This window comes from Suricata suricatta, chromosome 13 (genome assembly GCF_006229205.1).
Source record: "Suricata suricatta isolate VVHF042 chromosome 13, meerkat_22Aug2017_6uvM2_HiC, whole genome shotgun sequence".
Classification (NCBI taxonomy): Eukaryota; Metazoa; Chordata; class Mammalia; order Carnivora; family Herpestidae; genus Suricata; species Suricata suricatta.
Window position 1 is genome coordinate 52,877,067 of NC_043712.1, and position 26,174 is coordinate 52,903,240.

General features: G+C 45.3%; 1 protein-coding gene and 1 long non-coding RNA gene across 8 annotated transcripts in view; one reads left to right on the forward strand and one right to left on the reverse strand.

The window, feature by feature from the left end:
- NFIB (nuclear factor I B) overlaps positions 1-26,174 on the forward strand; it is a 445,780-nt gene that overhangs the window by 158,667 nt on the left and 260,939 nt on the right. The gene's annotated exons all lie outside the window — the stretch shown is intronic.
- Positions 10,004-25,479, reverse strand: LOC115276008. Its single transcript, XR_003901776.1, has 2 exons — positions 25,392-25,479; positions 10,004-10,385 (listed from the first exon to the last, which is right to left on the reverse strand). It is a non-coding gene; the product is annotated as an uncharacterized LOC115276008 (long non-coding RNA).

Below are 26,174 nucleotides of genomic sequence, written 5' to 3' on the forward strand. Positions count from 1 at the left end.
GTTAGCACTGTGCTTACCAGCTGATGTATAGAGGCTGCTATCAGCCCACAGAGTGAGGCCCTCAGCTCCTACCTAATAGGCTATGTAGTTTACAAATCTCTCTTTAAGGGTATTCAATGGTGTTAGAGCTGGTTTTAAAGGAAGTCATATCTCACTGGATGGCAAGTCAAGGGCTCTAGGTGCCCAGGATATTGTTCTAGCACAGAGGTATCCATTCTGATAGGTCAGTCCCCAGGCCTTAGTAACTAAGTATTTTTAATATCATCCTTGAGTATAAGTACAATGACAAGTGGCAAGTGGTATTTACCCCTGCATAGGGCAGACAAAGGGCAGTAGAAAACAATAGGGTCATTGAGGTTCTGGTAAGTCAATGCTCTGTTAAAGAGGACAGCTATTGCAAATTGGGTCGAAATGTGGGACCTGATCTATGAGGCCAGATCTTCTGAGTTCTCAAGGGAAAATAAAAACCTGTGTCCTTATATAAAATCTCCCAATTAAACTGTCACCTCATTTCAACACTGTAAGGGGTCAACAATGTGATTCTGTGGTCCAGATCTGGCCCAGGTGCTCCAAATTTGCAACCTTTTCCTGAGACACATGAGAAGACCAATGCTGAAGTGACTTCCCCACAGATCACTCAAGTGATAAGAACAGCACCTAGAGCCCTTGACTTGCCATCCTGTGAGATCCGACTTCCTTTAAAAACAGCTCTAACACCATTGAATACCCTTAAAGAGAGATTTGTAAACTACATAGCCTAGTAAGTAGGAGCTGAGATGCATTTAGCACTACAGTTCTTCACGATAGTGTTTTCTCCCCCAACAAAAAGTGAAACTCATCTCCAAAGCTGACATATAAAGATGGAAAAGATGACAAGAGTTCCAGAGATAACAGCCGTGCACAATGTGAGAAAATGTTGGTCTTCTGACTGCTTGGAAAGTAATTTTTAAACAAAGAAATGGACAGATCTCCAAGCAGAGTCTGAAAGCACCTTGTGATGAGGGTTACCCATAGCAGGGCAAGAAAGCATCCAAGTTTGAAGAAGCTTGACTCTTAGGGGTCATCCAAATTCCATGGATTTCTAATTTCATATGATCCTGAGACAAATCTGTTCTTTTCAGAGCCATTCTTTACCTTTGGTATTAGACAAGTTTATGCCTCTGGGCACAAGTGAAGTGAAGTGAAGTACTTATAAAATAGATTTGTTCAGTCACTTATCATGATGAGTGCTGAGTAATGTATAGAAGTGGAGTTACTAGATGGTGCACCTGAAACTAACAGAGCACTGTATGCTAACCAGGCTGGAATTAAAATTTAAAAACTTAATAAAAAGAGAAAAGAAAAAAATAATAGAGAATCTCAAAAAATAGATTTGTGGATCAACTCACATTTATTCAGGACCTACGATGGGCTAGACCAAAATTCCCAAACATCTGATGCCTCACCTTCTACATAATTTACCTTCCTTTTACCACTTACAATGTTATTTGCTTAATTTCATTTTTTTTAATTTTTAAAGTTTATTTATTTTGAGAGAGAGTGTGAGAGGGGAAGGGACAGAGAAAGGGAGAGAGAGAGAGAACCCCAGGCAGGTTCTGGCTGTCAGCACAGAGCCCTGCAGGGGTCAAACTCATGAACTGTGAGATCATGACCTGAGCCAAAACCAAGAGTTTGGACACTCAAACAATGGAGCCACCCAGGTACCCCATTATTCACTTAATAAAGTCCATGTACTCTTTTATCTTCAATAGAAAAAACCTGAACTATCCCAATGTTACGTTTTAGCAATGACTTAAGTAACCCTTGACCTTGAGACTCCATGGACCATGAACACATCCATAAAGAACTAAATAAATTTTTAAAATAAAGTGTTGGAAGTGCTATGATGAATGCAAAAAAAGAGTCATTGATTTTCCTTGAGTTGGATGGGGGAGGTGGAGAGGGCCTCATCCTGGATATGACATTGGATTGAGCCTTATGGAATGAGTATGGATTTTTAAGGGCAAAAAGGAAGAGAAGGTCATTATGGGCAGAAGACACAGCTAGAAGAGAGGCACCAAGTCCTACAGTGTGTTGGGTTGTTGGGGAGTAGTGAGCGATGCAGTATAGCTGAAGCCAAGGACACATGAGGAAAATGGCAGGAAAATATGATGGGGCTTGGTTTTAAATATATTATTACATTGTAAGGAGCATAGCCTCTTGCATGGACAGTGAGGTGAGCCCTACCAATGGTCTTACAGCAGGAGAGTGCCTGATCTGCTCTGTGCTATAGGAAGAAATTTTGCCTTCAAAAGACTCATGAGGGAAGGGACTAAAGGTAAGAAGACCAATTGGGAAGCTGTCCAAAGTCTTCAGGCAAATGATGGTGAAGGACCTATTGAGAAAGTAGCAGCAGATTTGAAAACCTTTATGGAGGTACAAACAATAAAGCGTGGTGACCAGTTGGAGAAGGAAAACAGAAGAGTAAAGATTGAGTCCAAAATCTTTAATGTGCCTGGGTGGATAAAAATGTCACCTATCAGGATCTAAGGGGAAGTAGGTGTTTTGGGGAGGGGAGTGGGAAGAAGAGTAGGTGGGGGCTGGTTGATGAGTTTGCACTTAGAGATGTTACAGCTAAAGTACCTTCAGAAGACTGATCTCACATGACATTTAAAACACTCAATAAAGTTTTATGTTTAAAAAAAATAGACCATTCTGGTAGGTGAACCTCACCAAGGAAGGATTAAAAACTGGAACTTGGACTCATGAAGGAAGATTATTAGACAAGAGCTTGACCCATGTAGAAATAAATACTCATGGGGCACCTGGGCTTGACATGGAGCTTGACCCATGTAGAAATAAATACTCATGGGCTCAGTTGGTTGAGTATCTAACTCTTAACCTCAGCTCAGGTCTTGATCTCAGGGTTGTGAGTTCGAGTCCTGCATTGGGCTCTGTGCTAGCCATGGAGTCTACTTAAAGAAATACTCTGAAAATGATCTTTAAATGATATAGATGGAAATTACTTATACTGAGAACCCCAACTTACGACAATTAAATAATTTGAAAACTAGTGGTAAAAGAAAGCACAAAGCAGAACTTTGACTAACTTCTATGTCATTTTCTTAAAGGGGAAAAAAAGAAAAAAAGACGGGAGATCATTAAAGATGCACTGGGCTTAGAATCATGCAGACACAGATCAGACTCCTGATCATTTTCTTTACTAGATGTTTGACTTTGGATAAGTTATTATTTAATCCCTCTTAGCAAGATACTTGCATGCTGTGGGGAAGATCCTATTCGGGGGACTGGGAATATAATGATAAATAAACTCTTCCTTCAAAATAAAAAGCTTAAATTATTTATTTTTTTTGTAAACCAGAAAACTGCAATGAGACATTACCGCCGAGCAGTCAGCACGGTGCCTGACATGTAGAGAGTTCTATGAACCTGTCACTTGCTATGTGCCAAGCACTTTCTATTTATTAGCTCATTTAATACCAAAACTCTGAGGGAGATATTAATGTTGTATCATTATGCAATTTGTGCCAATTAAGGGTAGGCATCTTGCCCAAGTTCATGGGGAATAAACCAAGAGTTATCTGATTCCCAAAATGTTGCACTTCTTCTTTCCTTTGTCAGGTAAGTGATGTAGGTAAGCACACCTTCTCTCTTAATGCCCCAAAATATGAGTAAATAAACAAGAAGTTATTAACCAAGAAAATTCCAGTTAAGCTGAGATATATGGCATATTCACATGAGGATAATCAAAGCTGAAAATATATATGATAGCCTGGGTACAAATTTCTTTTAATGATATTCAGAATGACTGAACCAAGGATACTGTCCTACAAATGCTCTTCAACATTACATAGGTGGACCAAGGCACAGTCATATAGGATGGCCCTGGCTCTAGCTACAAAATAGCTCTCCTACCTGAAATCTTTTCTGGAATCAGGTAGGAAAAAAAGAATCCGTGAGTCAATAACTTACAATTAAAAGCACTTGGGGAGGGGGCACCTGAGTGGCTCAGTTGGTTGGGTGTCTGACTTCAGCTCAGGTCATAATCTCAGGGTCCGTGAGTTTGAGTCCTGTGTCTGGCTCTGTGCTGACAGCTCAGAGCCTGGAGCCTGTTTTGGATTCTGTGTCTCCCCCTCTCTCTGCCCCTCTCCAACTTATGCTCTCTCTCTCACTCTCTCAAAAATAAATAAACATTTAAAAATAAATACATAAAAATAAATAAAAGGAATGGGGAGGGGTGCCTGGGTGGCTTAGTCTTAGTTATGTGTCTGACTCTTGATTTTGGCTCAGGTCATGATCTCATGGTTTATGAGTTCAAGCCCCACTTAGCACAGTGCCTGTTTAGGACTCTCTCTCTCTGCCCCTCCCCCACTTGTGCACACATTCTCTTTTTTTCTCATAATAAATAAAAATAAATGAAAGCATTTTGGAGGTAATTTTCACTCTTAAATAATGGAATACAACTGCTTAGAAGTCATTCTGGAGTGAGAATTTTTACCACTCTACTCCCTTTCATGTCTTCCTCTCTGCTCTCATTCTGAATCCTCTCTCCATTTCAGCCACACTCGTCCAGTTTCGGTTGTCTTCATTTCTCCCTGGTAGAGCACTTGGCCACTTGTCTCCTACTTCCTTGATCATACTACCACAGTTGCTCCAAGTCTTTAACCATCCAGTAGCTCTCCATCACCAAACAAATATACCTACCCTCATGTAAGAAACAGGTTGCTCACAACCTTTGAACCTTTGTTCTCAATGCACAGAACTTCTTAGGTCCCAAATAGGCCCTGCTATTTCCCACTTCTGCTTCTCTGCACTCACCAGTTCCTCTGCTTAGGATGCCCTTCCCCAAGTTCATCTGATGAACTCTTACTCATCATTAAACGCAGAGTCTGAGTACTTGGGTGGCTCAGTCCATTATGCATCTGACCTTGGCTCAGGTCATGATCTCATGGTTCACAGGCTCAAGCCCCACATAGGGCTCTGTATGGACAGGGCAGAGCCTGCTTGGGATTCTCTCTCTCTCTCTCTCTCTCTCTCTCTCTCTCTCTCTCTCTCTCTCTCTCTGTCCCTCCCCAACTGGAGCTCTGTCTCTCTCTCTCAAAACTAAATAAACATTAAAAAAAAATTAAACCAACACAGAATCCAAGAATTGTCTCCTTTGAGAAGCCTTTCATTACTTTTCCATGTTTTAGTTTTTGTATCTCACAACATTTTGTTTATTATGGAATTTGTCACACTGGATGACTTTTACTCGTTAACATGTTAATTTCCCCCTTGAAAGAATGCACATCCTCCTCTATATCTTTGCATCTTTATACCCAGGAAAGTCCTGGCTCAATAAATACTATTGTATTAAATAGAATTGAAATCAATTGCCATTATCATGGTCATCACCCATGGTTAGTGGGCTCTCACAGGAGTATAACTTGGTAGGTGCTACATTTCATGCTTAGCATGATGGAAAGAGAGAGAGCCAAACTCTGCTCTTTTTTTTTTAAGTTTATTTATCTTGAGAGAGAGAGAGAGAGAGAGAGAGAGAGAGAGAGAGAGAGAGCTCAAGCAAGCAGGGGAGAGGCCATGGAGGGGGCGGGGGAGAGGGAGAAAGTTCAAGGTGGGTCTCGAACTCACAAACCATGAGATCATGACGTGAGCCAAAATCAAAAGTCAGGTGCTTAACTGACTGAACTACACAGGCACCCCCAAACGTTGCTACTTCTAATGTGAAGAAGAGGGTCCCTCTAAAATGAGAGGTAAAGAAGAAAAGCTAGAAAAGCTGAAATGTGCTCATTTGATCACTCTTGGAGGCCAGAAACTGGGATTTTTAGCACAGGCCACGCCACTTTTCTTAGAGCATTCTGACCAGTTTTCTGAGAAAAATACAAGAAATGAACAAAATTAAAATCTGGTCAGAAGGTTACAGACAAAGAAAAGACACACATTTCTGGTAGGGAATAGGAAGTGGTCGTGTCTTCCGCAGCAGGGCTGTCTAATAAATCTGGAGAGTTTTACTGACTTCATGGGCGCAAGAATAACCACCCGGAGAAGACATCGGGTTTCACTTATTTTTTTGGAAAGTAATTTTTCACAGACATGAGGTTAAAAGAAAGTGGTTGCACGGGCCTCGGCTGGGGTGGTGTGTCTTCTGGTATGCGTAATGCAACGGACTCTCAATTCTGGGACAATGCCCAGTCTCAGAGGTCTGAAGCCTTCGTTGAAAGCAATGAGGACAGAGTGTTGCCAAAGTTTTATGTATGCAACTGTACATCAATTGTCTTAGTGCAAGGATAGACTTTGATCAAGAACGTCTGGAGGGAGGGGTTTGGTTAAATGCTGTTTTCAACTCTTAATTCTACAGCTTTTACGTCTACTTGTTCCTAAGTCTACCACAGACCCTGAATGGCCTTGAGACAGAGAAGCCCCTCCCCGTGCCCATGTCTGGCTCTCAAGAAGCAGCAGCGACTGACACGAAAGGAGTTCTGGAGTAGAAAAGACACATGGTTTGGCAGGTTTTGCTCTCCACTCTCTGATTTCTTGGTCTCGTGTTAGACCACCCCAAGAGGAGAATGCTTGAAGCTCTCCCCTCCCTGCCTTATGTTTGTGATTCATTAGGAAACCTTGAAAACTTCCCTTGCACCAAGACAAGGTTCCCTAAGAAAAGGATTGATAAGGGCGTATGTTTGTTGGAGGAAGTCTTCCTTTTAAAAGCGTCTGGCCAAGAATAGAAAATTCAGCTAGTTGTAGAAGGCTAAAGTGTCTATTTCCGATCTCCATTCAGCCGTCCTCATAACCATGGAAGAGATAGCACCTACATATTGTTTCTAACATCTTGGAACTCTCATGTTTAATTCTCGGGGTGGACCTGTGGGGAACTGCTCCCACAGGGCAAGGACAACTTTTCTTCCCAAGGTCATGTTTCCTTCCTAAATTAAGAGCAAGGCAGATAAATGAGTTGTGATCTTGGCCAGTGGGGTGGCAGGTGGTGCCACCTGGTGTGTGGGAAGCCAGTTATCCTCAGAGCCCCCCAGCATTCTCTATCAAAGTGCACTGGAATCTGAGAGTAAGACCATTGGATTGGAAAACAGGAAATAAATAAAATCTAAAGCTACTCGATCTGAAATGATCACTGTATTTTAGATGCTACAGTAAATGGGTGGTTTTGAAATATATTTTTAAGAATCAAAATCCTTTTGCAAAGAAGAACTTTAAATAATAAGTTAGCAAACATTTATTGAGTCCTTGGCATGTTTAGGGCACATACTAAGCACTGTATGTGCATAGTATTACTTAATTTAATCTTCACTATTCTTGAGTGGCTCAGTTGGTTAAACATCCAACTCTGCATCACAGCTCAAGTCTTGATCTCAGGGTCCTAAGTTTAAGCCCCATGTTGGGTTCCATACTGGGTGTGAAGCCTGCTTAAAAAGAAAAGAAAACATAAACAAAAACAAAAAACTTCTCTACTCTTTTTTTTTTAATATATGTATGTATGTATGTATTTTTGAGAAAAAGAGAAGGACAGACCACAAGCAGGGGAGGGGCAGAGAGAGGGAGACACAGAATCTGAAGCAGGCTCCAGGCCTTGAGCTGTCAGCACAGAGCCCCACATAGGGCTCGAACTCATGAACTGGGAGATCGTGGCCTGAGCCAAACTCAGACGCTTAACCAGTTGAGTCACCCAGGTGCCCCAAAACTCCACTACTCTTAAACAGGCACTGTTATGTCTGTTTTACAGAAGAGGAAAATAAGAGATCAACTTGCTTCGTGTAACATAATATATGACCCATCATATGAAGCAGATCAAAGCAGGGTTCCTGTGGTAGAATTAGGATTACAAGACCATGAACCTGGAATGCGAGCTGACGTCCTCTTCCACCAACCTCTTCTGTCTCCCTGAAAGAACCCCAAGGCTTCGGGGAGTAGAATTTCGGTCTTTTGACTGGATAACCCCTAAACCCCTCTAGTTTTTCCCCATCTAATGTCCAGTGATCCTAATTCTGGAGATGTAAACTATAGTTCCGGAAGACTGGATTTGGCCTTGCTCTTCTTTAATAGGCCAACTCAAAGCCACTTTTCACATATCTTTAGAGAATAGGTTTTCCAAATTTCTGTGCACCAATAAACGTAAGGATGAAATCAAGGAATTTTGCAGATGGAAGCATACTGATGCTCTAACATTAAATGTGTTGTTTACGTTAAAACAGCAGTGGGAAAGTCAGGACCAATTTATATTTCTCTAATAATTAAGTTACTAAGTATTCTGTAGCTAACACATTTGCTTATACATCCAAAGATAAATTATCCCTAAAAACATCAACTAGATGCAAGGATTAGGTGTTAGAATTTTGACCTCTCACGTTAACTAGATGTCTGTCTGGGTACTGGCTTACTCGGAGCAGGGGGTTCATCAAGGAAAGAAAGGGGGAGACTTTTGATGTCTTTGTTAGCTTTTCACAAAGGCAAAAAACTCCACAGGCTGAACCTCTTAACTCCTAACTCATATCAGACATCCTTAAATTGCATGGTTTTCATGTTGCTAAGCACGGGGCGGGGGGGGGGCAGGAATAGGGGCGGAGAGCAGACTACTTCTCACAGTGTGGTTGAAGGTATAAACTGGTATAAAATTATTGGAGGGCAATTTGGCAATAGCTATTAAAAATAAAATGCTCATAACCTTTGACCCAATAATAATTCACCTTCTGGGAAATATTCCTACAACTGCTCAACATGTAAGTGTAAAATGATGTTTGCAAGGATATTTGTTACAAGGAAAACTGGAAAGAACTCAAACGTATAGTAACAGGCAATTGGTTAAGGACAGTATGGTTTAGCCATACAGTACAATACCATGGAGTCATAAAAAAGAATATTAAAAAGATCACCTTTTACAGACTGGCACGAAGGACATCTAAGACATAGTGTTAGGTGGAAAACAGCACGTTTCAAAGTTGAAATATAATCCCATTTTTTGTAAAATAGTAAATGAAATTTTAATATATGCCTTGAACAAAAATGTTAACTGGTTTTCTCAGCTGTGGGGAATTATGGAAGATTTTCACTTTCAAAGCTATACATTATTATAATGTTTCAAGTTATTTATGTATGTGTGTATATATATTTATATAGATATGCCATTACTTTTATAATCAGAAAAAAATAAATGTTTCTCTAGCTTGGTCCCTGGAGAGCCTTGTTACAAAAGTAGAGAAGCCTAGTCCAAATCCATTAACTTTACTGGAAAATACAACTTAGCTGAAATTGGAACAGGGATGCCGCTTAACCAAAGGGAGGTCACTCATGGAAATTCTTCTGGCCTTTGGAGTCTACAAGTTATTGTAACAATTAGCCCACAATGGTGTGTTCCTTTAATGAGGAGCTAAGGAGAATCAATTCAAAGTGCAGCCAGGTTTTGAGCCAACGATGTAGTTGAGAGGACAGCTAAGGACCGGGGACTCTAAGAGGTCTCCTCTTTAACCGTGATTTGCCAGAAGTGGGGGGGTCATAAAACAGAAAGGGGAGGGTGTGTTTAATTTTTACACTTTTATCAAACTAAGATTTGGTGCAATTTACCTAGCTCAGGTCAAATCCGTATCGCCCCAGGTGGGGTGGGACGCCTATCGCTTATACAAATGAAGGGGACTATTAAAAAGACTGCGATGTTACCAGGGCACCTGAGTGGCATAGTCGGTTCAGCTTCTGTCTTCGGCTCAGGTCATGATCTCGTGGTTAGTGGGTTCAAGCCCCAAGTCCGGCTCTACGCTGGCATCATGCAGAGCCTGCTTGAGATTCTTTCTCTCTCTGCCCCTCCCCCACCTGCTCAGTCTCTCAAAAATAAAGAAATCAAGAAAGAAATGACTTTTAAAAGAATGCAAAATTACAAATACAAAATTAGGTATAGCCCTTTGGAAGGGGCCCCTGAAAACGAGATGCCCCTAAGCTAAGCTTAATTAGTTTCTCAGAAATCAGCACCGCTCTGACACAGAGTTCTTAAACCAAGATAACAGGGGACAGTAACAGACACACTTCCTTTATTTAAGACTTACTCCTGCCAGAGAGGAGTTTCCGTGTCACACATGAAAGCTGGAGGCAGCACGCAGAGCCCTGGGAGACTGGGCAATCTATGCTTTTTGGGGGGTACTGAGCGTCCGTGGACATTCCAGCTCTGGAGAGGCCCTGCTTGTTGACAATGGCAGACGCCCAGTTCTCGATGCTCATAAAACCATGGCAGTCAGAGCTGGAAAAGATGTATTAGGTCATCGATCTAGCTTCAGGTCCAAGGCAGCAAGGCAGGATGGCTCACAATTGTAGTCACTCCAAGCCTTTGTCCAGGCAGCTTGGAAATGTCTTCAGGGCTCCGCTCTTAGAAGGCTGCTCCTCTCGTCTGGTTACTGGGCAAACGTTGAGGTGTTTGATGAAAAAAAAAAAACCGTTTTAGAGTTGGAGCCACACAGCTACTTAATTATATCCATTCACCTAGATTTCTATCAGTGTTTTCCACATGAAGAAAACAGGTTAGTGTAAAGAAACTTATGTGTCTCTGGCATAAAATTGCCATCAGGGAACAAATCACTGATTTTTTCCGGCGCGTTGTATTTCCACGTGGTGGTGAGTTTCCTTTTCAGCCTTAGGAAAAAAGCTAACTTGCTTGGGTTCTTCTTAGCCAGAATTATCAAGAAAGAGTAATATTTAAAAACTGCTTTTGTTAATAGAAAGTGACTTCCTAAATATTTATTTTGAGTCTGTTGTCGACCTGTCTTTGGTAAACTTGGTGTGCTTCCCATTTTTATTTTAGGCTTTTATGGGGCTGTAAAAATGGGGAATCTGAAAGCTAAGTTTTCTTTTTTCACATTTTCCTTGAAATCCATATTGATAATGATAATCTCCCAAAAGATTTTGGTGGCTACTTTTTCATAGCAAAGAGAAGCTTGTTCCAGACTGGAAAGGAGTAGACGTGAATTATTATTGCTTCACTAATGTCTGCTGTATGTTCTAGTGAAAACTCTTATTCCCTCAGCCTCATGTGTATGGGCTTGTGTGTGTGTTTGCTTGCTTGTTCCTTATGTGTTTGACTCTTTATGGATTTGTTTGTTTGTTATTATTTTTGTTGTTGCTTTTGTCTTGCAAATACTCAGAACAATTCTTTCTTTGATAAGCAATGCCATGAGCAAATATAAAGTGCTAAGGAATAATATATTTGGATATTTACATATTTTTAATGTTTGCTTATTTTGGAGAGAGAGAGACACACACAGAGTGTGAGCTGGGGAGGGACAGAGAGAGAGAGAGACACACACCGAATGCAAAATAGGCTCCAGGCTCCAAGCTGTCAGCACTGAGCCGGACACAGGGTATGAACCCACTAAGGGTGAGATTATGACCTGAACTGAAATCTGAAGCTCAGCTGACTGAACCACCCACCCACCCCTGGATATTTGCATTTGAAAGTTTATTCTATTTTAAGTCTAACAAGTGGGCATTAGTGTATTAATGCTAGTGACATCATTATTAGTAATAGACTCTTTAAGCAATGAGCAACCTTCAGGAACCTCTTTTTTTTTTTTATTCCCGAAGATGGGTTTCCAATTTATCAACCATCAAGAAATAAACTGCAAATGCTATCTGAGTTACACTTAGGTGAGTTTAATTAGATTTAAAAAGTTGGCTGGGAATTCATTCAAAATGAAAAATATGCTCATCAAAAAAAAAAAGCTATTTGGAAGGTATGGGAAAGAAGGAGAATTATGGGGGCAAAATTAAGTTTAAATCTCCTGAACTGAAAAAACTAAAGGTAGATATTCTGGGTGTAAAGAAGGTTTTTCTTTTACTTTAAAAATATTCAGCATAGTATGTCTATGTCTGTGGTTTCCGGTGACACCCTCCCTTCAGAAATGGGCCTATCTGTGCTAACAAATTACTAAAATAGTAGAGAATAAAAATTCCAGAGAAGTACAAAATTAGCAAAGGCACAATGTCACTGAAAATCACTAGAAGAATATTTCCCAACTCAAAGCATTCAATTTGCCAAAAGTTTTTTTTTATGATTTGTGAATGTACGTAATTGGAATCTCATAAAGAAGGTGGAATATCTTAATTGTACATTAAACAAATTTCCTTGGGAAAAATAATGAAATTACATGAATTTAGTACTGTCCAGAAACATGTGGCCTATGTCATGAAAAGCTAATACTGCTGGTGACCTCAGTAACGTGAGCGATCCTAAACTGCTCACTGGCAAATAAGTTGTAAGCTCTTAAATATATGGATATGTGCCCTGAATAGAAAACTTTAAACATGGTTGGGCTCAGTAAGTGTTTGTGGAACAAACGAACCTGATTGAATTCAGGTAGATCTCAGATTGTTCACTGTTCGCTGTGTGTTTCCCTGATTGTCTTTGTTAGTTATGCCTGACTTCAGTAGTAACTGAGCAAATGATAGCAACTGTGTGTATTTACAATCCTGTCTGTGCAAAAGAACACTTTCAGATGTTCTCTGAAGTTCATATGTGTGTATCGGTTAGGAACCTGATTTAAGAAGAAAGGAGCAATAGAGAATTTCAGTAGCAGACGAGATCCAGCTTCTCAAACAACATTGTTCTGGAATCTCTCTCTCTCTCTCTCTCTCCCCACTTGACAACTCTGTGTCGTTTTCATTCTTAGGCAAATATGGTGGCAAAAATGGCACCATTTGGAAGGCTCTAGTAGAAGAAGATGGTTTCTTTTACCGGAGAAGCTGACCTTCCATTGTCCTAACTGGGAGGACATGCCCATCTATGACCACACAATGGTACTCCAGCGGTGTGCCCGTAGATCAGTTTTCTGTGGGCGCCATCACAAATTACCACAAATGGGATGGCTTCATAACATAAATTTATTCTTTCATGTTTCTGGAGGCTAAGCATCCAAAGTCAAGGTGTCGGCAAGGCTGTGCTCCCTCTGGAAGTTCCAGGGGAGATTCTGTTTCATGCCTCTTCCAGATTCTAGTAGCTCCAGGCATCCCTTGGCTTGTGGTTGCATCCCTCCAATCAATCTCTCTGGTCTCATTGCCTCCTTCTATTATCTGTGTGTATGTCGAACTCCCTCTGCCTCATCTTATAAGGACACATGTGATTGTATTTAGAGCTCCCTCGGATAACTCAGGACCATCTCATCTCAAGAGACTTAAACACAGCTGCAAAGATCCTTTTCCCAAACAAAGTCATATTCACAAATACCAGGGTCTGGATACAAACATCTTTGAGGGGGCGGGGGGGGGGCCCACTATTTAAGCCCCTATGGCAAATGATTGACAATCTCCTTGACAGGAAAGAAGCACTGATACACAGCATTTACATCGTTGTGTGGTATAAATACTGCCCATGGCCAATGCCAAGCTACTGACAGCAAGTCACTGGACATGGTTTGGGAAGAGATTCACAGTAGTGTGCTTACATCATGCAGATCTGACAGATGTAAGTATCCTTAGGAGCACAGATAATAGTAGAATGTATTCAAATAATTAGGAAGTGATGAATTTTGAGTACCTAGTAACTCCACTTTCAGTATAATGTATTTAATTATAAATTTACGTACTTTAAATTTTAATAGTGATTCTATTTAACAACTGGCTTACAAAATTCCTAAAAAGTTACCAGTTGGTTTGAATCAGCTGGTCTGAGCCAGCTCCGACACACCACTGGATGAAACGTGCTGATTGATCAGGCCTGACTCACACAGCCTAAGGCGTAGGGTCAGCAATATTCAAACCACATGAACTGAAAACAAGGTGGGTGGTTCCTTAAGAGAAAATTGGGGTGCTACAACTTAAAGGAAGGGAAAGGAATAGATAACAACAACAAAGTCACTTTACTACCATTTAAATAGATTTTAATGATTTCAAGCTAAGAAAAAAATTTTTCAGCGATGTTCAAAGCTGCTGCAGATACAAGCAAAGTATTGTGGGTATGCATGGATCTGCAAATCAGATCTCTACCGAAAAGAAATCACATTGTCATTTTATTTAACTCATAAAATCTGTTTTTCAGCCTGGAAACGTGTCCCAAGGTGATCAGCTTCAGAAAAAGAGACATAAACCAATGGTCTTTTTAAAAGTATTATCTCTTTTTAGAAAATTTTTAACAATTTTATTGAGATATAATTTGCACATGATGCAATTCATCCGTTCAAAGTGCAAAATTCAGTGTTTTTAAAAAATTTTTTTTAATGTTTATTTATTTTTGAGAGAGAGAGAGAGAGAGCGAGCCAGGGAGACACCGAATCCAGAGCAAGCTCCAGGCTCTGAGCTGTCAGCTCAGACAGAGCCCAACGCAGGTCTCAAACCCACGAACTGAGAGATCATGACCTGATCTGAAGTCGGCGCTTAACCGATTGAGCCACCCAGGTGCCCCTGGCCCAAGAAGGTTTTAATTGTGATGAAATTTATTGGAGTGAATCACCTAGCTGCCCCCAAATTCAGTATTTTTTTTGATACATCTTCAGAGTTGTTCATTCTCCACCACAATTAATTAATTGTAGAACATTTCATCGCCTCTAAAAGAAACTCTGTCCCATTGTGCTGTCATCTTTCAAAGCCTGGACTCTGACCTCCAGCCCTCTGCAATCACTAATCTATTTTCTGTCTCTGTAGAGTTGTTTACTCTAGGAACTCCACACAAATGAAATCATACAATATGTGCACCTTTGTGACTGGCTTCTTTCACTCAGCATATGTTTTAAGGTTCATCAGTGTAGCATGTAGAGGTATTTCATACCTTTTTATTGCCAAATAGTATTCCATTGTGTGAATATACCACATTGGTTTTTACCCATACATTAGTTGATGGACATTTGGATTGTTTCCTTTTCTGGCTACTATGACTAATGTTGCTGTGAACATTTGTTTAAAACTTGGACATAGATTTCATTTCTCTGAATCAAATAGTCTTTTAAGTTAAAATTTTTTAGCGAGGTTTCTTATTTCTCACATGTTTAAGGGAACTGTCATTCAGGAATTAAATCAGAAATGCCACACATAGAATGTCAATCATCTTAAATATTGGGCCACTCACCCAACCCCTTGAGAAGCCGGGGTCTGCTCATCCCAAAGGAGGAGACCTGTTCAGACACTCTGGGGAGAAGGAGGGTGCTGTCTGTCAAGAGAAAGGAGGACCTGGCGTGGGGTGCACTGGGCAGATGCAGCTGAATCCCCCCGCAGTACCCAAGTCTGGCCTGCCTCATTGTGGGCCTCTCCACAGGCCAAGTATAAAGAATAATAAGAACAAAACCCTCCTCTGCGATATGGAAATCAGAGTCATGAGGTTTGGGAAACTTGCCGGGAAGAGTGAATTTAGCTTCCCTCATAGAGGCTCGGAAAAAGTTTCATTTTCTCCCTTGCATGATGGGAGGGTTCGTCCATGGGTCCTGCAAACCTGCCATGGAAAAAAAAAAAAAGCTCTATACTAATTTATATAGCAACTTTCTTCCAAGAAATTCAGTGTCTCAAACAGTCTTTTACTCATTCCCCTGAGGGAGTCTGTACAAACGTGCATAAGAAGTGACTTCTTTTAAAATTTACACTCACCAGTTAGCGAATACTGGGCAGAAATAGAACCCAAAAAGCAGACCTCCTGATCAAACAGTCCACTATGATATTTTCTGCAAGTTTCTATAAATCAGTGCATCTCCCCAGAATATCCCCATGACTCTTCTCACTGATGACTCCATTCCTCTCATCAGGAGCACAACTTGCCCCTTCCAAATTAGATTCAACTCATATAGCGTGCACCACGACATGGAAGTCTATTATTTACTTACAGTTAAGGGCTCAGGTCTGCCTTAAAACAGGCCAGGGTTCTCTTTTGCAGCTTGGCCCTCCTAATGCAGCCCACTGAGAACCCCTCAAGGATCCTGGGACTGACTCGCTCCCAAGCGAGAATCTTGGTCACACACTGCAGGCAGAACACTGGGGTCTAGCCAGTCCTCTCTCACTGCCGTTTCTCTCTCCATCTGCCTCGACGCCAGGCTGCCCTGACCCTCAGAGTCCTACTATCCATACTCCGTTCCGGTTTCCAAAGCCCAACGCTTTGGATGGCTCTGGAAAAGCTTCCAGCATCAGCCATTAGCAGGGTCCAACCCACCCCTGCCCCCCAAACCAAACACTGAGTTCCTGGTGTGGGGCCTTTCCTTGAAGTACTCCTACTGCGAAGTCTCACTGCCTATCCCTGGGCAGGGAGGCGGTGGGGGGGCGGGGAGGGTGGTGTCAGAATCTGAGTCAGGGCCGCACTAGCTCATGTGGAATCTCAGGGACTCAAACCTGTAGAATATCTGTGCCCTTCTTCCCACCCCCAGAAAATATCTGGGCCCCATAAATTCCTTCCCAGGGGTTCTCAGAGAATGGGAGGTCTTTTTTAAAATGTTTATTTATTAAAATTTTTAAAAATATTTCTTTATTTTTGAGAGAGAGACACACGCAGAGCATGATTGGGAGAGGGGCAGAGAGTGAGGGAGACACAGCATCCGAAGCAGGCTCCAGGCTCTGAGCTGTCAGCACAGAGACCGAGGAGGGTCTCAAACTCACAAACCATGAAATCATGACCTGAGCCGAAGTTAGACGCTCAACCAACTGAGCCACCCAGGCACCCCCTAATGTTTATTTTTGAGTGGGAGAAAGTATGCGAGCAGGGGGAGAAAGCAGAGAGAGAGGGAGAGAGAAAATCCCACATAAGCTCCACACTGTCAGCACAGAGCTGGACACCAGACTGGATCCTATGAACCATGAGATCATGACTTGAGCCAAAATCAAGAGTCAGACACTAAACTGAGTGAGCCACCCAGGCGCCCCAGAGAATGGAAGGGTTTTCTGGTTCCAGTCGGTGATACAAAGTTCATACCAGCGTGCCATGCTACATCCAGCCTCACACATACTCTGTTTCGGCCCTCATACTCCTAACCAGCACTCTATTTTAAGTTTGTGTTAGCTGTCAACAAAGGCTAACTACATACTTTGTAGGGCCCAATGCAACACAAAAATGCAGGCCCCTGGTTCAAATTTAAGAATTTCCAGATGACCACAGCAGAACATTAAACCCCAGCAGAGAGGCCCTTCCTGGGCCAAGCCCAGGGTGCTGTGGAACTGCACAGGTGGCATGCTCCTTAAGGGAACCCTGCTCCCAACATTTCAAAAGCAAAAGATTCATAACCTCCTAAACACTGGAAGATTTGGTGACTCCTGGTCTGCATCCCTCAATAGATCCCCCAAACTGGCTGGTGACAAGTTCTGACTTATGCTCGTTTGCTAGGGCTACATGATAAAGTGCCATCGACTGAGGGGCTTAGCTGACACACATTTATTTTCTCGCAGTTCTGGGGGCTAGATGTCTGAGAACAAGGTGTCAGTAGAATCTCTTTTTTTCTAAGGCTTCATCTGGTCGCTTGCCCACCCACTGACGGCCACCTTTTGGGTGTGTCTTCTCGTGGTCTTTCCACTGTGCCTGTCTGTGTCCGAATCTCATCTTCTTACAAGGGCTTCCCCAGTCACACTGGATTAGGGCTGCCCTAACGGCCTTCTTTGAACTTAAGAACATCTTTCAGGCCCTATGTCTACATACAGTCATATCCCACAGGCCTAGTGGCTAGACCTTCAACATAGGAATTTTGGAGGTCAGTTCAGCCCACAGTGCAGCTGTCTGCCTCAGAGAAGCACCATGCTCCGTCTCTGCACTAGCCTGGCCCCCAACAGTTGCCATGGCTCCTCTTGCGGCCTGCTGTTCTTCCTCCTGGCCCCCTCTCCTGCACAGGGGACGCTGTCCTCTCCTGTAGTATATGGAATAGTGACACTCTCACACACCCTCCACGTCTACAACACTACTGAAGTGATCCTCTCTGCCCAACTACAATCAGCTGCTTAAAAACAACACCCAAAATGTAGCCACGCTGTAGAGAGAAGAGTTCAAGTGCAGCGTAGAGAGAAGAAATCAGTCGCCATGTGGTATACATGACTACTCAGCTCCAAGATTCCACTCGCAGGTTTTAGGAGTGGGAACTGTCAGCCGCGGCAGGATTTTTCCTGGGGGCTGATTCTGCTAAAATCACCTGACCGGATAAGGGATGGCCTTACATTTCAGTGGAATCCCAACCTTAGAGCCCCTTAGAGAGAGCAGACTCTCAAATTGGTCTTTGTACCTATTTGTAGAAATGTTAGCCAGATTATAGCTGAAAACTCTGCTAATTCTGGGGGCGTTTTTGGTCTTATGCCTGGAACTGTTGAAGCATATATTCACACCTACCGCATGTAACACTCAGTAGCATAATTTCCAGCACGACACTTTCCTACTTTATTTTTAAAAGAAACAGAGCGGAGACTGAAGACCTGCTCACTCTGTTGCTTTTTGCAGGAGGTTCCATAAAAGGTGAAGGGGTGGCTTCCGTGCTGAAAAGAGGCATATTTTGTCTTTTTAAAGGAAAAGGGGACACACACAAAAAAAAACCTTTGCTCAGAATCAGGGAACCCAGGCTGAAATATTTGTACCTGCGTGCTCATTAAAAAATAATAATAATGTCCAAGATTCAAGGTTCTTGGAGAACAATAGTGTGGTGAGAAATAACTCCCAATATTAGATGGAGCTTGGACAAAACTTTAAAAGCTGTCCCACTCTAACCCCTTTGGTTCTGAGACAAGGAAAGGGAAGTTCTGAAATGTTTGATGAGTCGCCCCACACCACGCTCTTCCTCAAATGCACATCTTTTCTCTCAGGCCAGTGGACTTCCTACCCCGCCCCCAGCTACTTCGAAACAGGCATTGCCTTGTTCACTTAACTTGCATGTAAAACAACAACAAAAATCCTCTCTCTCTACACCAGTCTCGATTTAGACTCCAGAGCTGAGAAAACAAAGGCTATTTCAACTCCAACTCCCTTAGCAAACAGAAGGAAAGGTATCTGACCGACTGGACTCCTCTGGCTGGACCCTGCTCTCCCCACCCTCAGGTCTCTGCGGCAGCGAGCAGTGCTGACTGCCAGTCTGACACCAGGGGGCGCAGCGTCCTTTGTCCTGAACAGGCATTGAAGGCAGGCTCTCTGAAGTCTGAAGTCTGGCTGGGCCTCAAAAAAAAAAAAAAAAAATCTAACTTTCCCTCCTTTCACAGTTTCTCTCTGGAACCAGCCCCCTCCCCAATCCCCCTCATTCATCTCAAAACCGTTTTTTCTTCCTCTTGGAAGCTCACACTCTCCCTCTATACCATCTCAGATTTGTGCCTGTTGCAGGGTCTTGTGCATGTTTCTAGAAGAGCTTTCCAAAGACCCCAGCCCCTCCCCAGCGGCTCCACTTCTGCAAAGCCGGGGAGCCCATGGCCAGGGCCTGTCATTTGCTCTCCCTTGGAGCCCTCTCCCTGCTGTTCCCTGCCACCAATACAGGATTTTGCTTTTCCTGAAAGAATTATCACACGCATTCTCTAAAATCCCTCTCCTTTCCACTCACAAAAATAGTAACAAACAAATGAAATTATCGGTTCTGGGAAGTGCACACCGCTCAGCATTCACCCTCTCTGGTCCTGAATGGCTAACATCAGCCTTTGGTGGGAGACACATACCCAAAGGGACAGGCTGAATCCTCCTTTCAGCCGCACTTCTTACCCACCCGCTGCGTACCCCAAGCAGAAAAGTGCCTCCCTCTGCCCTCACCAGCTTGGCTCTCTGTGTTCTCCAGCAGAAGAAAATCTACTTCTTATTCACTGTAGTCCCTGGTCCCGAAGACTCCGTGTTCCCATGTTTCACAGAAAAATGAACATCCCTTTCCACTTTAAGACACACTTCTATAGCTGGTCCTCTATGCACAACACACCCAAACACAAATCCCCATGTCCCCCAAGCACACCCTTTTGTAAAGAACCCTGAACATTCACCATCTTAAACTGAAGGGCCACAGGGCCTTACCCAAGGCTTTGAAAAGCAGGGGCTCTATTTACATAAAGAGACTTCAGGTTTACAGTCCTCCCCACCAACCCCACACCCCATCTCTCATTTGAGCCTCCAAACAACCCAGAGCAACAGGCAGGGAAATCTGAAGCTGAAGAAGCTCACCCCAGTTTCAGGGCTAGTACAGGCGGCAGACAGCAGTGAGGTGACAGCAGCTAGGTGACAGGGACGCAAGGAAAGCTGTCCATTTGCCCTGAGTCCTGGAAGGCTCACAAATGGCCATCAGGTTATCTGCACTGAGAGAGCATATGGTCTCAACTCCTGGAAAACTACAGCATTAGAAGGTGCAGGTGGAGAGGAGAGGAAGGGGTGACATGAACTCTGATCCGATCCTTCCTGTCTGTGCCTCACTCCTTGGTTCTCCCCACTCACTTCCACTAATGTGGACAGCCATGGCTGTGCTGGGTCTGAGACAGGTAGCCACAGCTGGTGATCTCAACTGGGAGACCCCCCTCTCCTCATTCAGAAAGTAATGGACACTTCTATTGATATGGACAGAGCCACTAAAGGAGTGAAAAATACCAACATTATTCTGGAAAAGGAGGCAGAGGAAGAGACTTACTTTCAGTTTATGCCCTTTTGGATTATTTGAAATATTTTGATTTATGCATATGTTACGCTTATAATTTTTACACATTTTTATTGGGGCTAATAATGCTCTTTAGAGTTACTATAATGACAACCTATGTAAAGCATCTGGCACACAGTGGATGTTTCCTGAACAGTAGTGTCTTGTTAGCTACACCAGCCTCAAAACTGGAGTGAACAGACTTCAAATCAAGAAAACCTGGGGTCCGGTGCAGACTCTGCTCTTAGCTCACTGTGTATGCCCTTGGGGCAGTCCAGTCCCTTCTCTGTGCCTCAGTTTCCTTCTCTATAAAGTTACTAGGCGCCGCCCAATTGAATTGGAAAACAGTAGGAAGAACTTCACCACCCAAAGTGCCCGAGGCACCCTCTAAAATGCAGCCTCCTCTGCGGAGGAGGCCTCTCAAGCTAGAGCTCAGCAGGCCCAAACCCTCGCCTTCCTAGGAGAAGCCGGCCTCTGGGGTTGGCTGGAGACAGCTGAGTAAGATCTGAGGATAATACAGAATTGAAGTTAGGAAACAAACATTCATGAACACTATGTAAAGCTGTCAACTTAGGTAAGAGCTGGGGAGGGATGGGTTGGGGTACTCCTTGGGTGCAGTTGGCCCCATGATCATTTCCAAGGAGATGCCCTTGCTTGGCAGAGGGGTGCATTTCAAAAGCAAGGCCCCTGGCCCAGCCAGAGCCGGCCCCAGCCAGGTGCCCAGGCTGAGAGTTCTATGTGGGGCGCAGGGCCAGCTGTGGTGAGGCCAGACCCTCCCCTCCGCACCCCCAAAAGCAGAGCCACACTCTGGATAAAGTCAAAAGGAACCTGCTGCCCTGGAGGTCTGAACTAAAGCACCTCTGAAGTTTCCCTCAGCATTACCTTTATCTGAACAACAACAGTGGAAAAGTGGAGAGACAGGGTCATAGGAAGTGCAGACGCTCAGGCACTAAAACAGGGGGCACCTGTTCTGGGGCACCCCAGTTCCTAAGAATCAAACAGAGATTTGTTCCTGGAACACACAGCTGATTCATTTCGCATCCTGCTCTGAAATCAGAAGTTTTTCTTGTAAGTCTCTTTTGCCAGCGCTTGGCCTTTGGGGACGGGAGGCAGGTAGTCTGGTGGGTAAGAAGGTTGTGACTTTTTTTTCGCCCCCGGTCTTCTTCCTATTTAAAGCAGCACCGCCTGTCAGTAGCAGCTTAGTGCCAGTATTTGCAGGCAGTAAGATTTTCTGACATTGGAAAGGGTGGGGGCGATCAGAGCAGATGGGAGGCCCTTTCCCGTGGCCATCAGGCAGGGCAGAAATCGGTTTCATCCGAACCTCAGGAGGAATTACCAGCCCCCACTCTCACGGACAACACTCAGAAGGTATCTGCGTTTATATTAAAAAAATAAATTCCCCTTGAATTATTTGACCACACCCGTTACAATGACATCTCCCCCCCCAAAGCCCGTGTTGTCACTGCCTGAAGGGGAGGTAGTGATTTCAACTCTTGAGGGATCTGGAATAACGGTAGCAAAGTATGCCACACCTGGAAGACCCCTCCTTTCACCCCCCCCCCAGGCCTAGCGATCTATGAGGGGGGATAAGGGAAAGGGAAGCGGCTTGTAGAGAGGCTTGGGCAGGTAGCAACAACTCGATCTGATTTCCAGAGGCAAAACCAAAAGAATAAATATAGCTCCGACTACCATACTTTGACAAACCAATATTCTGAGAATTTCCGTAATTTTGGAGACATTCCCTCCCATTGTACCTTACAAGTCACTTCCAAAGACAGTTCTGAATGCATGGCCACTTGTTAAAATGTCTCTGTGCTTGCTTTTCTGCGTGGTTCTTGTCTGCGCCCGTTTGTATCTCTAATAAGCAGCATTGTTTATTATCCTTGGGTCCGTGCCCCTGGGATTGAACTGAAATCAAACAGGGGCGTAGAGGCTGAGCGCTGGAAAATGCGCCGGGTTTCCCAGGCCCCGGAGGGTCCGGGGCAGCGGCGCGGCGGCGCGGGGAATGCCCACCCGCGCATACGCACTGGGTGAAGGGCAAGTTTGTGAGAGTTTTTGCAGACGCCGAGAGGTCCTGGGCAACACGAAGCCCGGATGAGTGGGCACAGGAAAGAGGCACACTGGGAAGGGAAATGCCACTTAAAACTGCGAATAGGGGTGTGACTTAGGCGCCGAACAGACTAATACTGCCAGAATCATAAAAGACCGCCACGCGGGAAGCGTCCTGAGCCGTCTTTTAGCTCGAAGTCTCAACTCTCGCTCCTGTGCAATAAATTCTCATTAATAAATTTTCGTTCTTCCGCGCAGCCCAGCCGTTCTCGCGGTCAAAACGAGTATCCTAAACAAGATGAGGCTTACCCCCCTCCTTCCCTGCAGTGGCCTAATATTTGTCCCCATTTCGTTTTAAGCCGAGTGCTTTGTGACCATGGAGAATGTGAGCGCATGCCCCGAGAAATACAGCGTCCCGGGACCCCCAATCGCGGAGAAAGACTTTCCGCACCCTCGGACCCCAAACAGGCCCGTAGGTAGGGCCCCTCCCAAGTTCCACTGCTCCCCCAATTGAGTGGAGTTCGGTATCAAAGAGCAGAAACCCGCATCGGAGACACAACGCGGAGTGCTTTCCGCGTCTGGGCGGGGGGGGGGGGGGGACATTTCCCGGTTTAGTCCAGCCTCTGCTTCCACATCCCCCCGAAGTATTGTCGGTGCAGGCTGTGCAGGAGAATTTGCCCTAAAGAATGTAATTAAACGCGCGCGCCAAACCCGGGCTGTGCGCTTCCCAAATGAGACTTCCAGCCCCAGGGCCCGGCCCGAACAGTCTTCCCATCGGTTCCCAGCCTCCGAAAATTACCCAACGGGCTGCAAAGACTGCTCAGATTGTCACTGCTGACTCTGCTTCCTCGTCGGATTAGATTGTTTTAAGATACAGAGATTCTGTTTGCTCCCAAGAGCAGAGTGATTTCCCTCAAGCAACTCGTGCAAGAGCTTTAAGCAGCCTCTGGGTTGCCGCGCGTCCAAGCGGCGGCAGAGTTTTCCGAATTTTAAGAAGTAGTAAAGTGAATTTTGGTGCAGGGAAAAGTGTGGGCTGTTGGAGTGCAGGGTGGGGGTGAGCGCCGAGGAAGCCGCCAGGAGGGCTTTGGGGGTTTTTTGGTGTGTGTGTGTGTGTGTGTGGGTGTGTGTGTGTGTGTGTGTGTGTTTTAAGTTAGATTTGCACCAAGCCGGCACGAACTGCACCGCTTCATGGTTTCCGAATTTCGAGAATCGTGAGAGTTTGGGCGCATCCCTGCAGCTAAGGGCCCCGCACAGCGTTCTAGGAACTGCTTCCAGTTTCCAAATTGCTCCCGCAGCTCGCTGGGTAGAGCCAGGCGCTGCTGGCTTCGTGCGCTGCTCCCGGCTCTCCTGTCCAATCCCCAGTCCTGCCAAACCCAGAACCATCCCGTCGCTGCGGGGATTGCGCGGGAGAAAGGAGGGCCGAAAGTCTAGGCTACGCATTCTCCCAACAGGTAGTTTCGCCCGGGAGTTGGCTCGGTTTAAACATCCAAGGCTGGGTCCCCCCAGCCGTGCTAAGCTGGAGCCCAGAAGCATACACCTAAGGAGTTTGGGAAGGGAAGTCGCGTCCCGGGAGTCACTTTAAATAACCTTGTTTTCTCTCCATTCTCCAACTTCTCCCGGAACAGCGAGAGCTGCGCAGTCTGGAATGGAGTTCAATGAGCCCAAATAAGCCGCTTCAGGCTATAAACGCATCTGATCCGCCCCCCCCCCTTTCCTTTTTCCTTTCTCCTTTCCTTTCTTTTTCTTTCTTTCTTTCTTTCTTTCTTTCTTTCTTTCTTTCTTTCTTTCTTTCTTTCTTTCTTTCTTTCTTTCTTTCTTTCTTTCTTTTCCTTCTTTCCTTCCTACCTTCCTTCTTTCTTTTCTTTGGTCTTTTTCGCCTCAGTGGTTACTACAGAATCCAGCCAGGCTTTAGAGAGAAAGACATTTATCTGAGAATTGGGAGATTCCCCTTCGAAATACACTAGGCTCCAGAGCAAAAGAGGAAAAGGCTGCGTGACACTTGGATGATATAATTGAATTATGCCTTTCCTGGTGCGCAGTGAGGAAAAGCAGAGCGCCAGGCGGTGTGTGGAACGGGCGGCGGCGGCCTCGCGCTCCAGCGGGCGCGCCACGCTTCCTTCTCAGAGCGCAGGGAAAAGTTGGGCTGGGCCATTTTATCCTGCCCGCAGCAAGGGTGTGCGGGCCGGACGGGGCCGAAGCCTGTCCTGGCTGCGAGGCCCCCTCCGTTTCAGAGTCACTGGCCCAAACGTCCCCGCCTGAGGCCGTGGGCGCACGTGGCGCGCGGAGACCCGAAGCGCGACTCGAAACGGCGCGCGTCGCCCCAAAGATCCCTGGCGCGCGCGGCCCTCGCTGGGCGGGGAAGATGGGGACCGGGCCCCTAGGCGGGAGGATCCAATCCCGCCTTGGCAGACGAGCCTTTCCCGCTGTTGCTGTGAGCCGTCGCCCCGTAGTGCTTTCGCCACTGGCACCGACCGCCCAGCTACCGGCTCTGTCTTGTCCATCTCTTAAAGAAACGTCCCGCAGTCAGCCCCTCGAAGCCTCTGCGGCCGTGGGCGGACCTGACCCAGGATGCTTTCATCTTTGACCACCTCGGGACCTGGCCTCCCAGTAGCACCCTGCCCGCTCCCCAACGCCCACCCCAGCTGCCTTGCGCCTCCACCACTAACCGCGCGACCTAAACTTTCCAAAGTTTCCTCGAGCTCCGCCACCTCAAGTTCGCCTCGGCTGGCGCTGGCTGGAGGAGAAAAAGAACCGCAGCCTCCCCTCTCCCCTCCACCTATCCCTTCTTCTCTCCTCTCCCTCCCATCCTTCCCCTCCGCCGTGAGTCCAAACCTTGCCGGCGGGAGCGCGCGGTGCTGGAGCCCCCGAAGGCACCGACTCGGCAGGGGACGGAGTTCGTTTCGCATCCCCCACTCTCAGCGCCTCGGCCGTTCCCGCCCCCTCCTCCCCCACCTCGCTTTCGGCGGGGACCTGCGGGCTTGGAGTTTAGTTTTGTTCAAATTTATTGTTTTTTTTCCTTTTCAGATTTTTTTTTTCTTTAGGATTCCACCCGGCTGGAGCCTCGAGCGTTCCCGGGCGTGGGGATCGGCAGACGCACTCTTCGTGCTGGGCGGGTTGGCTCCCGAGTAGGGGCCAGGGGCTCCCAGGCAGCGATTTCACCGGCCGGGTTTTGTCTCCCTGGGAGACCCTGCGTCTGGGTGGGAGGCAAATTCGTGCCAAAGGCCGGGCTCTAGGCAAGCTTCCGGCTTCCCTTGTCCCCACCCCGCGGAGCTTTGGATGCGGCGGGTAAGGGGGGTTGTTTCCACACTTCATTAGAAGCCGGGAGTTTGCGGTGGACTGAAGACCCGGCTCTAACGCCATCCTTAGGTTTTCCCCCATAACGCTGGGAATTAGAGGTAGAAGGACTCACTGCCTTCTGGTTGCGCAGCTCCGTGTGCCCAGCCAGGAGACCACCACCGAATGTGCCCCAGGTTCGTTGGTTTGTGGCCTATTATGTTTTTATTTTGTTTGGGATTAGCGGGGTTTGAAATTTTTGTGGCCAGCTTTACTACCCCGGGGCTTCAACTTTCAAACCAACAAGTCAAGGGGAACGTTCTGGCGAAACTGGATCTCCTG